This window comes from Natator depressus, chromosome 14 (genome assembly GCF_965152275.1).
Source record: "Natator depressus isolate rNatDep1 chromosome 14, rNatDep2.hap1, whole genome shotgun sequence".
Classification (NCBI taxonomy): domain Eukaryota; kingdom Metazoa; phylum Chordata; order Testudines; family Cheloniidae; genus Natator; species Natator depressus.
In genome coordinates this window covers 24,387,815-24,403,086 of record NC_134247.1, presented here as the reverse complement: position 1 = coordinate 24,403,086, position 15,272 = coordinate 24,387,815, and the positions used below count along the sequence as shown (strand labels likewise).

General features: G+C 45.5%; 1 protein-coding gene across 1 annotated transcript in view; it reads right to left on the bottom strand.

Annotated features, from left to right (window-relative positions):
* The window catches only part of SHISA6 (shisa family member 6), a 376,791-nt gene that overhangs the window by 168,751 nt on the left and 192,768 nt on the right, over positions 1–15,272 (bottom strand). The gene's annotated exons all lie outside the window — the stretch shown is intronic.

Sequence of the window (15,272 nt, the reverse complement as noted above, 5' to 3'; positions counted from 1 at the left end):
GGCTGATGGAAAGGAATGTCTAGAAATGGAAATTACCACATCTGAGTTGGAAGAAGAACTTTAAAGAGCTTAATGCATTCAAATAGGGGGGACTGGCTAATTTCCATCCCAGAATATGGAAAGAACTGGTACATGAGATTGCTAGTCTGATAGCAAAGATTTTTAATAAATCTGTCTATTTGGGGGGAGCACCATATAACTGGAAAAAAGCTAATATCATACCTATGTTTAAGAAAGTGTGTGTGTGTGGGGGGGAAACATGATCTATTAGTCTGACCTAGGTAGCATGCAAGGCTTTACAACAAACTGAAAGAAAGAATAATTAAATTAATGGAATTAAATAGTAAAGGGGATGTAATGCAACATGGGCTTACCAAAGACAGATCACACCAGACTAACCTGATTTCCTTCTTTGAGAAAATAACTGATATTTAGATAAGGGAACTGCAGTAGATCTGATATATCTGGAATTCAGTAAAGCATTTGAAACATGGTACCACACTGGAAATTACTACATTAGAAATTATAGGGATTAGTATTGGAATTGTAAGGTGGAGAAGGAACGGGCTAAAGGGGAGAATGAAACATGTGGTGCTGAAAGGTGAATTATTGGACTGGACGGAGGTTACTAGTGGAGTTCCTCCAAGATCAGTCTTGGGACCAGCCTCAGTCACAAAAAATAGGAGCATGCAAATTAAATTTGGGAGGTATCGTCACTACAGAGAAGGACCAGAAAATTATACAGAGAAATCTGGATGACCTTGAAGACTGGACTGGCAGAATTGGATGAAATGCAATAGTACAAAGTGCAAGGTCATGCACACAGTGACTAATAATAAGAATGTCTGCTACAAGCTGGGGGATCATTGCTGGAAGCGACAGAGGAGGAGAGAGAGACCTGGGCATGTGGGTCAATCACAGGATGACTACAAGCCATCAGTGTGATGTGGCTGTGAAAAGACCTAGTCTGAGGGTTTAAGCTGGCTGGACCTTTTGCTGGCCATTGCATGGGGGTGGATTTCACCACAAAGCGCGGCACAATGACTCTTATATACTTGGGAGGCAGAACTCTTGAGGAAGAAGGCGCCATTTTCACACAGTCACACTTCAGGTTGGAACCTCACTTTAAAACAACTCTTATGACATGGATATTTCAAAACTCCCCTGTGAAGTTATTTCCCCACTTTAATAAATACATAATTACTTTGCACTTATCATAGAATATCAGGGTTGGAAGGAACCTCAGGAGGTCATCTAGTCCAACCCCCTGCACAAAGCAGGACCAATCCCCAATGTTTGCCCAGATCCCTAAATGTCCCTCTCAAGGATTGAATTCACAACCCTGGGTTTAGCAGGCCAATGTTCAAACCACTGAGCTATCCCTCCCCCTTTATATAGTGCTTAGTTTGAAATGCTCTTCCCTGAAACCAGAATATTAAATGCAGTGTCACATAGTTGGAGACTCTAATGAGTTCAGGGGAGCAGGGGTGACGAGGAGGTCAATTCTGCCCTTACATACCCTGTGCAACCTTGCTATGCTTCAGTGGGGTTCCCAGGATGTAACTAAAGGCAGAATTGGGGACCCCATTTATAGTGTATTATCTGACCAGCGGCTGCACCCTGCTGCAGACTGGCTCTGTCCCCCTTTTTGTGACTCACTCAGGAGCTGCTGTCCAGATAAAATTACCATTAGGGATGGGTGAGTCTGCTGTGCTAAAATAAGAATGGACCTACAGCTTTGTCTGAAATTGGAAATGAGCCCTACACTGGTGCACAGGGTTACAAAAAGCTCTGTTACTTTCCCTTTGCTTGTTTCGTTTTTATCTGTATGCTGGCTCTGGGTGCCCGAGGATCACAGGAAATGCTGCTCCCCTTGTCTTTTAGACCCAGCCAGAATCCCGGGGTCCAGGAGATCTCCATGGCAGACCTGGTCTCGGATTTCCAGCTGGATGGGTCCACCAAAGCATTTTGAGCCCCAGAGTGTGAACTTTTGGTGCTCATGTCCAGAACAGCTGAGAGCTGTGTGAGGTCGCCCAGAGGCTGATTATCACCCCTCCATGTGCGGCTGCTCATGCAATAAACTTGTGGTGATTAACAAAAGATCTGGCTAGGGACTAGAGCAGGCAGAGGGAGTGGAAGCAAAGGCACAGAGAGGCTGAGTGCTGATGGAGAGTGGTGAACAGTAAAACAAGCTACCTGGCCTGGTGCCCTGGAGCCAAGGACTGCTGTCCCTGGAACCAGCACCCTTTGCAGAGGACAGCCAGGCCGAGTCCCCAGCCTGGCACTACCCTTCCATGATCCGTGTAACTCTCCTCTCTCTAAACGCACCGTGAGCAGCTCCCAAAGGAGGCCTCCTGGAGATGACGGGGGGCTTTACTATCGTTTAAGATGCTGCACGCAGCTTCCGGAAGAGCTACAGCCACAGACCCTGACACAGCTCTTCTGTCAGCCCACTGCCTCCTTCCTGTCCACCCGTGGAAATCTCCCTCGGGTGAGGTCTAGACTCACAGCCTGATAACAAGGGGCTCACTTGTGTGGGGCAGTGAGAGAGTCAGAGCCTAAATCTAGAGCCCTTCCTGGAAAAGCAGTGTTGCCTAGAGGTGAGAGCTCTGGTCTTTCCATGTAATGACTATTACTCATGAATAAGTTGTTTGGTCATTCACCCAAGCCTAGGTGGGTATCCTCCCCTGCTCGCTGAGTGGGCTTGCGCAGTAGCTACCTGACCTACTTGTGCCAGACTTCCCACATGCAGCAACACTCACCTGCCTCCCGGGGGCTTGGGAAGCGTGATCAGAATGGCAGAGTGCTACCACCATGCCTAGGTACAGCCTGAGCGCTCTCTTGGTCCTTCCGTAACAGTGGAGCTGGAGTGGGAAGAGGAGAGGTGTGGTGCTCAGCAGAGATACTCCAGCTGCAGCTGGCCTGCTAGAGACGAGGAGGAACTGGCAACTGGGCATTTCCCCATGTGGGCCCTCTTTGGTCACAAATAGCCCAGTGGGAACTCTGGCAAGCCAACCTAGCTGCTGAGGCGGGAGGCGAGTCATGAGGGAGGTGGGTGGTTGAGGCAGGGGGCCTGTTTGAGGGGAAGCTGAACCAGCCGATGGTATTTTAGAGGACGTCAAGGGCACCTGCAGTGAATGCAGGGTGCTTGTTGTTCTTCTGTATAAATCTAAATAAATCAGTAACAGGCACTGACTACGGACCCAGCGCAGCCTGGATGGATGAATTCACAGAGCGGGAAGCAATATCCGCAGCCTTGGCTCTTTACTCTCAACGAACCCCTGAAAGGGACAACACCAGGAGCCAGGTGGTGGCCCCGCTGCCTTGGGCTCTGCTGGGGAAGTTATCGCTAAACTAGCAACTGAAGGCCCCTGCTGGTGCACATGTGTAATTCATAAAACCACATGTGTAAAAAGGCCCCAAATGGCTGAGAACTTAGCAAATGCATAGTAACAGATGGTGAAAGCCAGAGAGGATTGTACTGGGTGCTATTCTCAACAAAAAGAGCTCTCAGCCTGCTTGTAGCTGAATCTATTGCTTCACACTGATGCTGACTCTACACGCTATACCGGAACCCTACTGACTCCTATAATTACCTACATGCCTCCAGCTTTCATCCAGACCACACCACACGATCCATTGTCTACAGCCAAGCTCTACAATACAACCGCATTTGCTCCAACCCCTCAGACAGAGACAAACACCTACAAGATCTCTATCAAGCGTTCTTACAACTACAATACCCACTTGCTGAAGTGAAGAAACAGATTGACAGAGCCAGAAGAGTACCCAGAAGTCCCCTACTACAGGACAGGCCCAACAAAGAAAGTAACAGAACGCCACTAGCCATCACCTTCAGCCCCCAACTAAAACCTCTCCAACGCATCATCAAGGATCTACAACCTATCCTGAAGGACGACCCATCACTCTCACAGATCTTGGGAGACAGGCCAGTCCTTGCTTACAGACAGCCCCCCAACCTCAAGCAAATACTCACCAGCAACCACACACCACACAACAGAACCACTAACCCAGGAACCTATCCTTGCAACAAAGCCCGTTGCCAACTGTGCCCACATATCTATTCAGGGGACACCATCATAGGACCTAATCACATCAGCCACACTATCAGAGGCTTGTTCACCTGCACATCTACCAATGTGATCTATGCCATCATGTGCCAGCAATGCCCCTCTGCCATGTACATTGGCCAAACTGGACAGTCTCTACGTAAAAGAATAAATGGACACAAATCAGACATCAGGAATTATAACATTCAAAAACCAGTCAGAGAACACTTCAATCTCTCTGGTCACTCAATTACAGACCTAAAAGTTGCAATTCTTCAACAAAAAAACTTCAAAAACAGACTCCGAGAGACTGCTGAATTGGAATTAATTTGCAAACTGGACACCATTACATTAGGCTTGAATAAAAACTGGGAGTGAATGTGTCATTACACAAAGTAAAACTATTTCCCCATGTTTATTTCCCTCCCCTACTGTTCCTCACACATTCTTGTCAACTGCTGGAAATGGCCCACCTTGATTATCACTACAAAAGTTTTTTTTTCTCTCCTACTGGTAATAGCTCACCTGATCACTCTCGTTACAGTGTGTATGGTAACACCCATTGTTTCACGTTCTCTGTGTATATAAAATCTCCCCACTGTATTTTCCACTGCATGCATCCGATGAAGTGAGCTGTAGCTCAGGAAAGCTTATGCTCAAATAAATTTGTTAGTCTCTAAGGTACCACAAGTCCTCCTTTTCTTTTTGCGTATACAGACTAACAGGGCTGCTACTCTGAAAGCTAACTCTACAGGCATTCTAGGTCCAGAGTGACCCCAGACAGAGGGACACTCCTGGAATCTTATTGTATGGACACACGCAACTCTGCTCACACTGGTACCTATACCGCCCTGGGGAAGGCAATGGGTGACATGCAGCAGCATGTGTAAGTCACATGGCTTCCACCAATGTCCCTCTGTCCTCTCTCCAAACAGCACCCAGGCCATCTACAGTGCCGCCAGCTTGTGAGTCCCCCTGCTCCCATGCAAGCAGACGCTAGGCACTGAGAGAAGACGAGACCCCAGGAGCGTCGGCTGTAAGAGGCTGTTACTCCTTAGGGTCACAGCCAGCAGAGCAGGCAAGCACATGCTTCACTTCACAGCAGCCTGTTGAAATCAGCTGGCATGACATACATGTGTAAAGGTCAGCGCCAGAGGAAGGGCTTGGCTGGATGGAGGCCACAGCTCTCCCAGTCTGCCCTCCTCAGCCCTTGCCATCCCTCCTTCCCAGGGACCTGCTGAATAATTGCCACAAGCAAAGAGAAGTGAATAAAAGCAAGTGAGAGATGGAAAAAGGCCACAAAGGCCCTCTCGCCCAACCCCTCTCCTCACCCACTAACACCACAGGATTGTACAATTGGCTCTTCTGTGTTTGTCCCATTATGTGGCCACTATGTGTGTATGTGGAGGGGAGGGGGGATGGGAGGAGTTGAGCAGCACATGGCCCTCCCCGGACCTTACTAAGCTCTTTGTGACCCTCCCCTTTTTGCAGCTGGATAACTAATGAATCCTCACTCCTAGCCACCCGCCGCTGCTCTTCATGCTATCAGCAGGAACTGTATCATTACATCATGTGCAGCAGGAACTGCTTGGGAGCACTAGATGGTAAATGGCACCTCACTCCCTTGCTTCGGAGCCCTTCACCCAATACCGCTCAGCCTAGTGTAGGAGAAGGGAGATCCCCCCAAACACAACATGAACATCTGATACCATCATCGTCATCGTTGATGTGAGCACAGATACCACAATTGCACTGTGATCCAAACATCCCTGTATTCACACTGTATGCACTATTTTAACCATCTTTGTACAAAATATGCCTCCTGAGGTATGATTTGAAAACTAACAACTCACTGATCGTTAATATTCTTTTGTGATGTATATACATGATGGGTATGAGGTGTTATGCGTATGCTCTAGAATTATGACTAAAGGGTGTTCAAACCAGGCACGGGGGAGGGTGAAGAGAGCTGGTAAACAAGTCTGCCCTAGACAAAGGAATGTGTTTGCTTCTCTAATCAGCAGGCTGGTCATCATGCAGAAACAATGAATGTACATTTACATATGAGGTAATCACAAATAACAAGCTGACAAGTGGGGGATGAGATAGCCTGGCCTCTACACCCAGCAGGAGAGAGAAGCTTGGTCTGGCTTTTACTTTTCAAAGAATCCATTGCAAAGGTTTACTGGTCTACAAAGACAGGGGGCTGAACCTCAAGTGACAAGCAACTGAATTAACTGATTGTGTACAATATTACTGTATGATAGAAGTGTATAGAGTGAGGTCTTATCTGAAAGCTAATGACACACTTGTGATTAATATCATTGTGAGATGTACATATTAAAGCTATGTGAGGAAATCTGTATACTTGATATTATGATTTAAAGTCTCCCTGTTTAGCCACAGATAGAGGTACCCCCCAGACAGGAGAGAAGGCAAATATCTATCAGTCTTCTATGAGATTAAGTAAGGTGTGACCAAAAACAATGGAAGCCCTATTTACATAGAAGTCAGCAGGGGATGGGAAGTCCACAGGAAGAGAACAGCATGAGGTCATCCTGCCTCCTGAAACAAAGTCACTGAACTCTGGAAGGTATAAGCAAAGACAGAAGCCATCTTTGACGCAGATGGACACACACAATGGAATAGAGCTCTTGCAAGCTAAGAAAGATGGGTCCTCAACCAAAGGGGAGTTGAAGTCTCTGGAAACTGATTATACATGAGAAAAAACATCTCGAACAAAGCCTGTACCTTGCTAGATTAAGTTTTAGACTTTTCATTGTGTGTTTCCATGTTGATTTGTCAGTAACCCTTTCTAAGTTTATTTCTTTTACTGGGTATCATTTTACTCCAACTCAGTGCTGCGTTTGCACAAAATGGTGTATTTATCCCAGTGAAGTTAATAAGATGTGATGTTTTTGTGTCTTCGGAGGAACAAACAAACCCCAATATTTCTCTGACCTGTCCAGGAGAGGGCTGGACATTGCAGAGAACATGATTTTGGGAAAAAATGGGCCTGGAAGTGTGTTGGGATCCCCTTGCTGGCTGTAACTAAGGCTGGTGGAAATCAGAGTGGGGCTGTAGACAGGCTGCTGCTGTCAGAGCTGATGAACCAGGGTTGTCTAGTCAGTGAACACTCAGGGTGTGACTTGCATGCTGGTAGGCTGGCCGGGAAGGCTGGCTGGTAGGCTAGGTAGGCTGGGAACTGCAGCCAGGAAGCTTTGTATGGCACCCAGGGAAAGGGGTGACAACCGCTCATGGGCCTGGAATGTACCCTGAACCCCAAGACACACCCATTCAGAAACTGCCACCTCATTGCTTGTGGGGTGGTTACCCACTGGCAAAAGCTGATTCTCCAATGGCGACAAAAGCAGGGATGGAACAACTTTTAACTTTCAACATTTTCTCTGAATTTGTTTGTTTCCCGACCTGGGGGTTTGGTTCTCTTCTGCCTTGTACCTCCCACACCCAGGGAAAGGAAGGCACAGTGGGTCCAGAAATGCTGCCAGTAGTATTTTGCCCTCACTTTACATAGGTGTAAGTGATTGTGCAAGGCCGGTGGGGGTCAGAGAAGGAAGGGGAAGAGAGTTAGGAAGGAGTTTGCTCACCCCAGGAATGGCATTGGGCTGGGGCTGGGCACTGTACACATTTTCACACTTTGCCAATGCATCACGTGTGAGCTACTCCCTTGAGCTGGATGTGAGAACAGATGGACCAACCGTCTGGCTCAGTTTGGCAAAGCTGGTGTCCCAGGAGTTTGACTAAGCAGTAGGATTTCATCTCTTCCTCTAAAGGACTCAGGATGACAAAACCGTGAGTAATTCAGTCCTACGAACAGTGCAAGATGAGAGACGGAGGCTGTAGCTCAACTTAACACTTTCTAGTTTTTCAGGGCAGAGAAGCTGTTTTACCCATGGTCCCAAGCCTGCAAACCTTTCTGAGCAGGCACAGTGTTACTACCCAGTGAATAGTCCCATGGGTTCAAATTCTCTTCCCAAAATGGTATAAGTCTCGGCAAACTCCACTGACTTCAGTGGACTTGGGACTGATGCCAGAAAAATGGAAATCAGAATCTGGCTCAACTGGCTCCAGTAGTAAAGTGCCACACCAGATAGTAATTATTTGCAGGATTTCACCCTAAATTTATACAGAACTGCATACACCTACAAACACATCATCATCTATTTTACCATTCCTCTTCTCCCCATATTATCATTTCCCAGCTAATGAATCTAGTACCCAGGATTTGAGGTTATGTAAACACTGCGTGCTCTCTAGTAAGAACATTATTTAGATATTCTTGAATAAATCAATATTTTATGCATGCAAAACCTTAAAGTTCATGTTTGTGGCAAGTGCCTTATCACACCTACCAGCTCCTGAAAGCCTGCAATGCAGACTTCTATTATTTCTGCAAAAGCAAAAAGGAAATCAATAGAGATGCCGTGTGCATAATCCTCAGCAAAAATAGCACTTTCTCAACCTCTGCAATAATCTCCAGAAAAGCCCTCTAGGAAGCCCATCTATGAGGATTTGTTTTAAGGCATTTACACACTTGTCTCCAAAAAGAATATTTAACATGAGGATCACCTTCTTCCCACCTCAGCACCCAGAACTTACGGCGGTGCCTAGCTGGGAGCTGCTGGGTGCTCAGCCCTTTCGAAAATCTGCCCTAAAATACAGACGGTGAGACAAGACTAGCTGACAGTTGCCCTTCACAGTCATTTTCACTCAGTTACTGCCTGAACCTGGCTGAAGAGCCAACACTAGATGAGCTTTGAGGAAGGGTGATGTGCCCTTGTGAATGGACGCCATTAAATAACAAGAAACAGGAACAGCTGTTGCTTCTTGTGGTTGAAGCAGCGCTGGCTTTCTTGCGTGTCTGATCTGTTGCTCAGCCAGGAAACAAACATGACCCATGTCAGGACTTGCGGACTCAGGAGATGGTTGGTGATAGTTGCGGGAAGTGGCTCTGAGCCTCAATCTTCTGCCTGCTGCTCTTCTTCTGCACTGAGCATATATCCTTGTGGGGTGAAATTCAGCCCTGGGCTGAAGTCCAGAGCAAGGCCTCGACACTGTCTAAATCCCACCTAAGCCCTAAGGGACCGTTGGAATTTCACATTTGAAGGTTAACAACGAGGGGCCAGATTTTGAAAGGTCAAAAGCACCTAAGGTGCATAACTCCCATGGGATTTAGGTACCTAGGCACTGTTGAAAATCCCACTAGGCACCTATCTGCATCATTAGGTGCCTAAATGCCTTTGAAAATCTGGCAGAAAATCACTTTTAAAAATGGGACTTAGGTGCCTTTGGAAATGTTGTCAATATTGACAGAAACCCAACCCAGTGGGGGGAAACATGAATGCATTGCAAACATATGCCACTCAGAGGCCCGCCTGGATGCCATGCCTCCCATGGGGATGAGTGAATTAGCCAATGCAATTACTGAGACGCTGACAGTTATCTTTGAAAAGCCACACAGAACTTGAACTATATCAGAGAACAACAAATGTGATAACAGTCTTTAAAAAGGGGGCGGGGGGAGGGAGGCAGTCCTGGCAGTGAGTCTAATGTCAGTCGCTAGTACTGTACAGTAGCAGAACAAACATCAAGAGAGAAGGCATGTAGTTAGCTGGGGAAGTGGAAACAAGAGCAATAAACATCACATGCCAGACTAAAGATCAAATTCCCACTGTACCAGCTGAAGGGAAGGAGGCAGCAGTAATAAACCGGCAGCTGACTTAATTGGAGCTTTCAGTGCAGAATGCGACATCTTACTAGAAAACTTCATCAGCAGCGTCACATGGACTGAATAACAGATCAAGGGCTGTAAACAAAAGGCAATGAGAAAGAGTAATGTATTGTCTATGTGTATGTGTGTGCATGGTGGAGTGGGATGTGTGTGATAGGTCAGATTGTATCTAGTAAAAAGAAAAGGAGTACTTGTGGCACCTTACAGACGAACCAATTTATTTGAGCATAAGCTTTCGTGAGGTACAGCTCACTTCATCGGATGCATAAAGTGGAAAATACAGTGAGGAGATTTATATACACACAGACCATGAAAAAATGGGTGTTTATCATACACATTGTAAGGAGAGTGATCACTTAAGATGAGCTATTACCAGCAGGGCCCTTGTTTATTCCTCCCCCCCCGCCCCCCCCCTTCCTCAGACGTTCTTGTTAACTCCTGGAAATGTGCTGGAAATGGCCCACCTTGATTATCACTTCAAACGGTTTTCTCTCCCCCTGCCCCACTCTCCTGCTGGTAATAGCTCATCTTAAGTGATCACTCCCCTTACAATCTGTATGATAAACACCCATTTTTTCATGGTCTGTGTGTATATAAATCTCCTCACTGTATTTTCCACTTTATGCATCCGATGAAGTGAGCTGTACCTCACGAAAGCTTATGCTCAAATAAATTGGTTAGTCTCTAAGGTGCCACAAGTCCTCCTTTTCTTTTTGTGAATACAGACTAACACGGCTGTTACTCTGAAACCTGATTGTATCTAGTATTTTCCTTATCACAACTAACCCATTCATGACGTTCACAGATTATACCAAATTGGAAAGTGACACAAACACCAGGGAAGGCAGAAAAACAAACTAAGGATCTAGAGAGTTTAGAAATAATGTCTCCAAACTGTCTCCAAACAGTCTCTCCAAGGGCTGCTCTTGAGACAGCTCATATAAACTGCTCACTTGAGGTTCTACTAGGAACTGCAATGGGCAGCTTAGACCACGAATATCTTACACTCCATGCACACTGTGCTGTACTATGGCAAATAAATCAATGGGACTGCTCAGGTGCTTACAGTTTGGCACATGCTGAAATACATTGCTGAACTGAGGCCTAAAAAGGAAGATTAATAATGCCATACACCAAGAACTGAAATCACAGAACTACAGAAGCTTGACGTCCAGCAAGGACTGTAGGTGTGGCAAGCTCACTGTATTGCTGCATATCCCTATTGTTTTCGTTTGCAGGTGCACTGAAAGCCAGTGCTACTGATGGTGTAAATCACTCCTTTGAGAGGGGATTCCTAGAACGTGCAATAAGTACAAGAGCAGACTACAGAGTTGGAGTGTAGGGAGGTGACAACAGTCTGTTTCCGACTGAGCAGGTTGGAACCCTACTGAGCTAGGCAAATGCCTCTGCCCTCACAATTCAGTCCTGTCTTCCCAATGAAGCCATGCTCGAGAAACATGGGAACACTGCATGTTACTCAACTCCTCCTGAGAGCAAATAGCTGGGAGTCTGCATGCTATGCAGGAGCCATTCTAGGCATGGTTTCAATACATAATTTACTGCAAAAAAATTACAACAATGCTTAAAATCTCAATGTGACTCCCTCTCATCTGAGCTCCTGAAAGAGAAATGTCTTGTCTCCTGTAAAAGAGGGTTTTCCATTGCTGACAACTCTTAAATCTCTCCCACTGGAACAGTAATCTATTGCCTTTTCATGCAATTCCCATTTGACCCTACAAATATAAAACTCCAGCAAAACAATCTGGGCAATGCAAAGATTTCAGGTGAATGATGAAGAATTCTGAACTGATGACACCTCAAGGAGTTACCTCCTATATAGAGCTTGGCAAATTGCTTGGCAAATAATAAATATATCCAACCAATGAGACACCAAAGGGTAACTCATCATTCCACAGATATTATTTACCAGCTATGTAGCGAGTTATTTGATTAATAGTATTTGACCAGCACAACTCATATCACTGTATGGAGCTCATTTTTCAAGAAACTTACATATTGTTTTTCCTTCTGACATCTCTATCTTATATCACCAAACAATTTCTGCTGGTAGTTTGTTCCGTAGTTAAGATTACAAAATAATTTCCATGCTCTCATGACTCTTAAAACATAATTTCTAGTTACTATACATGCTCCATAGAAGGGTTGTACTAGCATTTTTCTGTTAACGTATGCATATAATACGTGTGTGTATAACCCCCTGATACAGCAACGAGGCCTGAGCACAAAGTGTTTGCCTGCATGGAGATCACAGCTCATGATTGTATGAAATCATGTCATAACTGCAGTGCCACAGAAGCCTGCAACATATACTAATGAATTCTCCTGCAGTTTTGCTCCAAATCTCTGGAATTCCCCAGATCATACTAATAACCAACCATACTTATTAAGTGCCTGACATTTGGATTCGAGGCTTCTTACATAAAACCAGCAATAAAGCCTTCTAAAATCGCATTAAAAGATTAACCTCCCCTCACAAGTTCTAAGCAGCTGGGACACTGCAAAGGTATCTGCTGAGCTTCTAATACAAAAGTGCATTGCAGACCCTGGGCAAAACTCTCCTTTCAGAACTGCATCTTAGCACACAAACTCTGGCATCTTGCTGTCCCAGCTGGCGAATGTCTCACAACTGAGGGCAAAGGGCAGGGGATCTGAGGCACTACTATGGGGATCTGAAATAAGAATTATGCTCCTAGTCACTGCACAGCAAGCCTTGCCATCCACAATTGTAGTTAAATATAGGAGCAGCTTGGGAAACTGAGGCAGTATATCACATATGCATATGGGAGCGCAGGCCATAAAGGGAGAAATACCAGCCACAAACTCCACCATCCATAAGTGGTGTTGGAATAAAGTGCTGAAAAGAATCATGATTCAAAACAATAAGCCCAAAGCTTTCTCTTCTGGGCTGGGAGCAACGTTTAGTTTGAGGGCACCACTGCAGTTCCAGTGCTTTGGTTACGGGTAGGATCTGACAACCAGTAAACCAGTGCCAAAAATACAGGATTCTGATCCTATCACAGGATGTAGCTCATAAAAATTGAAATTGTTAGCAAGAAATCTCTCAATAAAGCACCAAATCCCCTCGGTCACAGGGGATGAAGACTATGACCAGAGAAAGACATGACTTTGGTTTATAAAATAGCATATTAAAAGCGTCCAGGCTGGCCCTCTAGAAAGTCCTTTCGGTCTTGTCAACACACAAAAGCTGTATCACTTTAACTAGACCCGAATACCTAGAGCAGAGCATCTCCTCCTCCCACACACACAGCCTTCCCTGCCCCCCCCACACCTCAGTGCGATGCAGTTATAACAATATAAAGGTACCTTATCCCAGTATGGATCCATTCATAGATTTTAAAACCAGAAGGGACCATTGTGATAATCTACTCTGACCTCCAGAATAACACAGGATGTCTCCAAAAGTAACTCCTGTTTTAACTAGAGCAGATCTTTTCAAAAAAACATCCAATCTTGGTTTAAAAATTGCCAGTGATGGAGGATCCACCACGACCCTTGATAAAGTGTTCCAATGGTTAATTTCCTTCAATGCTAAAAATGTACACCTTGTTTCCAGTCTGACTTTGTTTAGCTTCAACATGCAGCCACTAGATCTTGTTATACATATAGCTTATTTCTGTATAGGAAGGGGAATGAGCTGTTCCAGTATTAGGCACCTTTGTACCAATATAACCCACCCACAGTAGGGGTTGTACGGGTATGACAATATCAGTAACAAAGCATGCTCCTAGCTGCCATAGCTATCCAGGTGCAAACCTGTGTACAGAGGAAACCTTAGCTGCTGCTAGCACATCCAACAATTAGAAATTTGAGGGCGGGGCCCCTGTGACAGTCATGGAGTGTCCTGTGCTCTGATTGGTGGAAAATGACTCATGACTTATTAGCTCCAGGAAGACAAGCTATTTTCAGACCAGGCTAGGGTTACCATACGGCCATATTTTCCCGGACATGTCCGGCTTTTTGGTTCTTAAATCACCGTCCAGGAGGAATTTTTAAATATCTAAAAACATCTGGGATTTTGCCATTATTATTTTTCCCCAAAGAAGAGTTGATCATTCAAGAAAGAGAGTGAATGTTGATCACTCGGGAGAGTGCTCGCTTTTCCCCCCTAGCTCCCGGCGCTTGCGCCGCAAAACAGCTGTTTCATGTGGCTGGGAGGGGAGAGGAGGGGGAATGTGGTGCGCTCAGGGGAGGAGGCGGGGCCGGGGTGGGGATTTGGGGAAGGGGTTGGAATGGGGGCAGGAAGGGGCAGAGTTGGGGCGGGGCCAGGGGGGGCACAAGTAAATACCCCCCTCACCCCCCGGTGGAGTGTCCTCTTTTTAGAATGTTCAAATATGGTAACCCTAGTCCAGGCCATTAAGCCACTGTATTGCCAAAGACACAATTAAATGTAGCCCTTGGGAGGTGCCAGAATGATGGCAACTGGCCAGCCTGTAGCCCATGGGGCTAGCTTTCCTTTACTATATTCACTGCCTTGCCTTTATTATATTCAGCAATAATGCCAGGCACCTACAGGCCTGTCTCCTGTAAGACATTGGCTTCAGCAGTTGGCTTGAGGCCTATAAACTTTGGCATAAATAAATGGCCCACTGGTAACCCCTAAGTTTTGGGGTGTAAGTAGAAGAGTGTAAGGGGGAATTTTGCTCATATTGACATCAGCCAACCACAGAAACATGAGCCAACAGCAGCTTTTGGAAACTTTTGGAAATATCATCTAACCACAAGAGTACCATCGCAACGATTTGACATATATAATAATGAGTTGAAATCATTAATATACTAACCTATAGAAGAAGGACACCTCACCATTAATAAGGGTAGAAAATACAAAGAAGGAAGAGGGGACAATCCCCTACTGAATATGCTTTAGATATGGTAGCATCAGCCTAACATATAAAAGTGGCATCCCAGCCTGCATGCAGGAGGAGAGAGTGATGTAGCCCTTGGGAGGTGCCAGAATGATGGTCACTGGTGAAGATGAGGAAGGTGATGGTGATGAGGAATATAATTGCTAACATTTCAGGTTGTTCTGCTGGGGATGGTGGGAGTATGGATGTTCATATGTACTTTCTGTAATATCTCTATCTACTTTGCTGGGTCAGAGTGTTTGTGACTGTGCTAAATATATTAATACATTATTTGTAAATATATATGAGTTCCTATAATGTGAGTGTTGCAACTGTGCACTTTGGGGCTCCCAACTATATTGTAATTTTAATAATACGGGGCCTGATCTTGGGACAAGAACGTGTCAACCCTCAAAGTGATGACTGGGAATTCTTACACTGGCCGTCATTCTGGCATGTCACAAGGTCTATAGACAACTGTTGTTCCTAAAAGCTTTGATATCCCATTTACAGAGTTCATCATTGCCTCATAATCTGCCATTACTGCTGCTAATGACCATCTTG